The sequence below is a fragment of the Trichomycterus rosablanca genome, chromosome 6, assembly GCF_030014385.1.
Source record: "Trichomycterus rosablanca isolate fTriRos1 chromosome 6, fTriRos1.hap1, whole genome shotgun sequence".
Classification (NCBI taxonomy): domain Eukaryota; kingdom Metazoa; phylum Chordata; class Actinopteri; order Siluriformes; family Trichomycteridae; genus Trichomycterus; species Trichomycterus rosablanca.
Window position 1 is genome coordinate 46,910,310 of NC_085993.1, and position 7,458 is coordinate 46,917,767.

General features: G+C 34.9%; 1 pseudogene; it reads right to left on the reverse strand.

Moving 5' to 3' along the window:
* Positions 1-4,958: 4,958 nt before the first annotated feature.
* LOC134316648 (carboxypeptidase N subunit 2-like) lies at positions 4,959-7,018 on the reverse strand (annotated as a pseudogene).
* Positions 7,019-7,458: the final 440 nt, after the last annotated feature.

A 7,458-nucleotide genomic window follows, 5' to 3' on the forward strand; every position in this document is an offset into this window, starting at 1 on the left:
AACAGTCCAAAAACATGCAGTCAGGTTAATTGGAGACACTAAATTGCCTTATAAGTGAATGTGTGTGTGTGTGTGTGTGTGTGTGTATGTATGTTTGTCTGCCCTGCGATGGACTGGTGTCCTTTCCAGGGTGTTACTGTGTGCCTTGTGCCCATTGAAAAGCTGGGATAAGCTCCAGAGAGATGGCGGGCCAAGTTTGACCCACAGGCCCCAAATTTTGCAGCCCTGATCTAGAGCATCTGCCATTTAATGTGATTGTAAATCCTTGCTAATGGGTGCAGTAGTGATGCTCAGATTTTCACATTTTAATGTTTTAAAATTTAGCACTCTACTTAATCTTTATTTATTTATTTGTTTATATTTTTATAAACTGAAACAGGGTTAAATAAAATCTTTCCTTTTTCTGTATTGCTAGAAAGTATGTTTTTTTGTGTTCACATTTTAAATGTTAAGTATATTAGTGATCTGGTGAAACATTTAGGCTTAGTTTTTAAATAAGGACTTGATAATATATAAGGTTTTTTTTTAAAGTTTGGGCGTGAGGAGGGCGGGAGGCGTTTATAGTCTGGATGTAGTGCCATCTGAATTCCACCTTTTTGAATGCTCAAAGAAGCTGTAAGGGGAAGAAGATTTTCATGTGGTGATGATGATGTGAAAGCAGCGCTGCATCAGTGGCTACCCGCATTAAACAGTTGGTACGACGCTGGGAAAAATGCATCGGAAGTGACAGTGAAGTGATGTAATATGCTTTTGAAATTCTTAATAAATAGGGTTAAAAAAAGTGCAGAAATTATTTGAAAAGCCCTCATATGTTTTTATGTCTCATTTTTATAATATAATTTTCATATTCTAAGAATATATAAAATCATTAGAAAAATCTTTATGTTAAGGATTACTAATGATCAGGAGAGAGAGAAAAAAAAACACTTTGTTTAAAATGAGAGCCCCTAAAAATGTACAGGAAATGGTCTGATTGCAGGCTAAAACAAACCGCAGTGTTAACAGTCAGCTTCCTACTTGCTGCTATTATGAGTTTAGCTGATTTGCTGCCAGTTTATGTTGGAATGTGCTGTATTGGGTGTACTGGGGTTTTGCTGTATCGGTTCAACATTTTAAACCTTTTTGTTTATTTAATCAAATTGTAGCATCTAATAAATAAATCATACCTGTAATAGCTAGTTACACTTTAGATATTTAGCTGTTATTTCCTTTACCCAAATTTAAGGATTTTTAGCTGATTTTTAACTGATCAGGAAGGCTGGCTCAGTCTTGGGCTGCTCACTGGAAGGTTTCAAGGTGGTGGTCAAAAGGAGGTCTTTAAACAAACTCATTTCCATACTGGACAATCCATCACACCCCCTCCATGACCTCCTAGTCAGACAGCGTAGCACCTTCAGTAACAGACTCATCCAGCTCCGCTGAAAGAAGGAACGATACAGGACATCGTTTGTACCAACAGCGATCGCACTGTATAACTCATCCCCACTGTGCCGGGACATCATTGCTCACTGAGTTAATACCAGGACTATCAAGACATGAAGCATGATCTGTCACTCTGTTTGTCATTGCACATCTCTGGACATTTAATGCCCAAGACACTTTTGTAATTTTCTATTATATTATATATTGCTTATATATTTATTACCTACCAACATTGTACTGCAATAACTACTTAATATTTCTTACCCACTTTGAGCCTATTTAATTAATAATTTTTAACTGAGTCTTTTATTTACTTAATACTTATCTATCCATCCATCCATCCATCCATCCATCCATCCATCCATCCATCTATCATCTATCTATCTATCTATCTATCTATCTATCTATCTATCTATCTATCTATCTATCTATCTATCTATCTATCTATCTATCTATCTATCTATCTATCATCTTCTGTATTTTTCTGTATATGACTATTTAAAATGTACCCTATTTGTGGTGTTTTGCACTTTTGGTAAGCAACCCTAACCTTATATTAATTTTGTTAATGTTCATTTAAATAGCTACCGTCTTGTCCTTGCTTCTTGGCACACATGGTAATCACCAAAACACAATACACATAGTAAAAAGTCATCACTTTATGACCATCATCTCCCAGTTGATAATAAAATCTATTGTGTTAAGCATTTTGGCATTAATACTAGTTTATAGATAAACTATCAATAATAGTTCAAATACCTAAAACACACTTTGTAATGGATGTTATTATTATTATACTTTCTAAATAAAATTTTAAAGCTCATTACATTTGGACATTATCAACCAGTTAAGCTTTTATTGCCATCACATTATTATTATGTTACACCTTTACAACAATATACAAAATTACAGAAGAACAGTACAACATCACTGTTGTGTCATAACCGCCCCAATGTAAAATGAGGAATTTACTTTTTTCTTCTGACCAGCATTTGAGCAGCTTTATCTCAGTGTTCTTTTACAGACCTTACCTTGACTTTCACAATTTCCTTTAACTGACATTTCCTAATGAGAATTTAGAAGCACTTAGATTTCTTTTTATAGTTTCCATTATTCATTTCCACATTTTGAAGGCATAAGATTAGATTAGATTCGACTTTATTGTCATTACACATGTACAAGTACAAGGCAACTAAATACAGTTTAGCATCTAACCAGAAGTGCAATAAGCAGCAAGTGCAGGATAAATGGTATCTACGATTTACATTACTTACAGAATATGGGCAGTGGTGTGAACAAGATATGAAGTTGACTATATTATTGAATGTACTATAAACAAGATATATAGCCAAAGACATAATAGTAGCTAAAGAGATAATATTACTTAACTTCATTTTCAGATTCACTATAAGATGCTAGACTCAATATTGTTTAGTTATATTACTGCAGTAACAAAACAGTCCTGTTCCTCTGCTAATCCCAAAAGGAAATGAGAAATAAAGGACCACATAGGACCCCAGCTGACCAGATGCTGGGTGACCTGGGTGGTGGCCAATTCTCAGCACTGCAAGGACACTAAAATGGTAATAACATTTGTGATGTATAAGTATAGCAGGTGCTGTCATGTTGTTGTGATTGTTAAATGCCTTTGTAAATAAGGGCAGAGAACGTTATTTCAATCATGTCATAACCATGTTACTTTACCTGCAGTTCTGAGATGTTCCACCACATAAACATCATCTGATCAGTAAGGGCAAACAAATGGGTTATCATAAGTAATAGTATACCCTCTGTAGGGTAGGTGTACTTACTAATGTTAATGTAAATGCAAATAATTGAATTAATTAAGAGTATTCAAATCTGACCAGAAACTAGTGTGTTTTCTTCTTTACTCTCGCTGCCTTAAATTAGCTAAAATATTCATGTTCAGCAGGTCTTTCTACTTTCAACTTTTTTGTATTGTACGCTTTAGATATTTATTGTACACTTAAGAAAACATTGATGAAGTACTGTTCAGAAGCGAGCAGAACCTTTTTTAGTGTAATTAGCTAACTGTAATTTCTCATTCTTCGTATTCTGTTTGACTTTTATAAAAGGTTTAAACGATTTGTAACCTATTAATAGTCATATGTAGAGTTCCTTTAAAACAAAGGTTTATCAAAAAAAATCACTGTGCTCCTAAATAACTTACCTTGTGTAAAAACCTTGTGCAGGTCAACTCTTCAGGAAATACCAGCAGCTGTTTTTCTTTCCACTTTTCTTTGCAGCCAGAGTGAGTTCCACTCTTATCTTCCAAGCAGTTGAGAAACTTTCAACAGATTTTTACAGTTAGCGATAGCACTCTCTTCCAGTCATTCCCATCCAAATCTTCAGCTTAACTACAGCACTGCCAGCCTCAAAACCTCAGCGGACTCACATTATTGTGTAGTGACTCAGAGGAAGAAGCTGCTTTTAGGGCTCCTCCCTTTTACTGGCCTATACAGATGTGGGACCGGTCTCACTTTGATCTTGTTTATGATTGCTTCTGGATGTATATATGAAGGTTTGTATACTTCTCATGGACATCATAAACAATGAAAGGCATGGCACATTATCATTTGAGAATTTAGTAAAACAAATGATAGGTAGTATTATTTATATATAGTAAATTGCTAATACCAAGTGTAGATACTTCCACAACTGTATACTAGATAACACAGTTAGACTCCTACTAAATCAGCCTAACAAGCTCTCATGTTCTTGTGCTATATATATAATTATAAGCAGGCCATGTTGACCTTAATTTTGAATCAAGATGGTAAAAGAATGAAAACTTGGTGCCTGGCACTGTTTCACAGAGATGTTAAAATGTATATATATATACAGTATATACACAGTATATATACTGTATATATACGTATATATTAAGATCAGGGTGGTGACTCACTAAAAAACTTCACGTGCCCTTTTGAACTTGATGTACAATTGGAATAAGGGAAGTCAAATGAAGAAATGTGGTAATAAGGTATTTCTTCCTCTCTGTATTGCAAAACACACACACACACACACACACACACACACACACACACACACACACACACACACATTCTCTCATTTAAACTCTAATTTTTTTTCTTCTTTTTTACCATTTAAGCAGTTTCCCCTTATTTGTTGGGAGAACGTTCCAAGACCAAGCAAATGCCTGATCCTTTTTCCCCTATGCATGCAGACATACCCGTGATAAAGATTAATTTATGTTAGGCACAAAAAATGATTAACATAAATGTAGATAATAAAAATATATATAACTACACACTCTTATTGTGAGGGGAAAGTTTAAATACTTTTTTATTATTAATGTCACTTAATAATATTAAGTCCATATTAATATCCATGCATTGTTCATAGCAAAACACAAGCTATGTCATTTCATGCTTTGTTAATACAAATTAAGATTATTCTGCTTTTATAAAAATAAATGCTTAACATTGTTAAAAGACACATGGTTTGAAAAGTGTTATTAACAACAGTGAAATATACAAACACACAAAACAAACAAATAAGAAATCAAGTGCTAATGCAAATACAACCTAGTCTGTAATTTTCCTTAAAGAGCCACATTCTCAATCTCCTGGACTGGTCTAAGAATAATGGATTTAGTGTAGGAGAAGTGGGTCAGGTTAACTTTAGAGTAAAGCTTTTCTTTTTCCTGAAGCAAGCAATACACAAGGTAAGTGAACTTAGCTAGTACTATTGTGCAAACGATCTCAAGCACCAATGCTGTAGTATAGAAAATCATTAAAGATTTATATGTTGATTCTCGTACTGCTTGAGAGGAGAAAAACAATTTAGAAGATACCTGAGGGTTGAAAAAATAGCACATTCAAAGGTTCTGAATGGGATGCTCCTGCTTGTAGTGTGGAGTGCTGTAGTTGTAGTTTTTGGAGTTGTTGTAGTTGGCATCACCATAGTAGAAGTTGTAAGAGCTGCAGTTGTAGTACTTGCCAGCATGCTTGTTACTTACTGGTGTTGGAGTGGATGTAATGATTAATGTAGTTGTCAGAGCCAATGTAGAAGGAAGAGTTGTTAATAGTGTTGCTGTAGTTTTCAGCAAAGTTGCAGGCTGTGTGGTTTTTAGGGTGGTTGTTTGTAGTTGTGTGGTCAGTAAAACTGTTGATAGTGTTGTTGTGAGCTTGGTTGTTGTAGTCAAAAGTGGAGTGGTGGTTGTCCTCAGGGGAGTGGTGATGGGTTACAAAGTTGTCTTCAGTGTTGTTGGCACAGGTTTAGTGGTTGTAGGTAAAAAGGTTGTGGGTGAAGATGTAGTGATGAGCACGGTTGTTGGACATATCAGTTGTTCTTTTGTTAAAGACAGGACGGCAGAGCCTTTCATATCCTCTGGATGCTCGCATGTTCCTCTTCCATCCAATCGTACAATGACAGCAGGTTACAGTCACAGTGCCATGGGTTGTTGTTCAAATACACCTTAGAAAGTTTTGGCAGAGAATCGAACAGCTCACCTGGAAGGGTTCTCAGTTTGTTGTAATTTAGTCTAAGGGTTGAAATAGACTGGAGCTGTGAAAAGTCCTCCGGCTTCAATGTTTCAATGTCATTGTTTTGAAGATTAAGCTCTGAAAGTTTCTCCAGCCCCTCAAAAAAATCACTAGACAGAGTTGAAAAGTGAGGACAGGTCTAATTTTTTCAGCTTCTTCAGTGGATGAAAAACCCCAGCAGGTAAGTATGTAAGATTATTGTGATTTAGGAACAATTCAGACAAGTTTATGGTTTCATTAAAAAGCACAGAGGGCAGAGAGGTCAGCTGATTGTGATTTAATGTTAAGTATTTGAGCGCCGAGAACCCTCCAAATAAACCAGGCGTCAATTCAGTTAACAAATTGTTGTCCAATGTAAGTTTGATTAATTTGTTTTTAGGTGGAAACAAGTCTGGTTGAATGTGTGTAATTCTGTTGTTTTGTAAGGCTATTTCCTTCAGATTAGGAAGATCAAAAATTCAATTTGGCATGGATGTCACCTGATTTTCATATAATCTGAAAAACTGCAGTTTCTTAAGATTAGCAAAAAGTGATGCTGAGACAGAAGTAAGGCTGTTCTTGGCTAGATGAAGGCTGATGAGATTCTCCAAATGGTCAAACATTCCTTCTTCAATCGATGAAATATTATTATCCTTCAGTTCCAGTGTTTTAAGATTCTTGTTAGAATCAAACAGCCCCTTTTCAATGTTCTGAATCCTGTTTGATGTCAGAACCAGTTTTTCAAGGTTGGGAAGATTCTTAAAAAGTCCAACAGGTAGCGATGTCACATTAGTCCCTGAAATCTCAATGTTTTTTAGATTCTCCAAACCTTCAAATGCACCTTCATCTACAGAGAACGTTGATGTATCAATAAATTCCACTGTCTCTAGTTGAGGGTTTTTGGCAAAAGCTCCTGTAGGTATGACATCAATCTGACTTTTAATGAAGTAGACTCTTTTAATTGCATCGTTTAGTATTTCAGGGATTGCTGTCACTTCTTTTCTATAAACCTCTTTATCTTTCTCTGTATTTTCATTCTCACAACACATATAAGGGAGAAGAATACAGAAGAACAGACCTATCATCATCATCATCATGCCTGAGAAAAAAAAAAAGAAGAAAAATTCTAATTCTGCATAAACTTTGGTCACAGGTAGGTTTGCCAATTGACAATACAATTGCAGGTACTATAGTTCTTCACAAGCAATTATTAACTATTATATTAATAATAGTTCATTAATTATAAAATAAAAATATCCTAAAACACACTTTGCAATGGATGTTATTATTATTACACTTTCTAAATGAATTTTTAAAGCTCATTACATTTGAACATTATCAATTAGTTAAGCTTTTATTGCCATCACATTATTGTTATGTTACACCTTTACAACAATGTACAAAAATTACAGAAGAACAGTACAACATCACTGTTGTGTCATAACATTCCCCCATATGCACAAAAACCTTACCTTGTACCTTGTACAAGTCAACTGATCAGAAAATATCAGCAGCTGTTTGTCTTAAC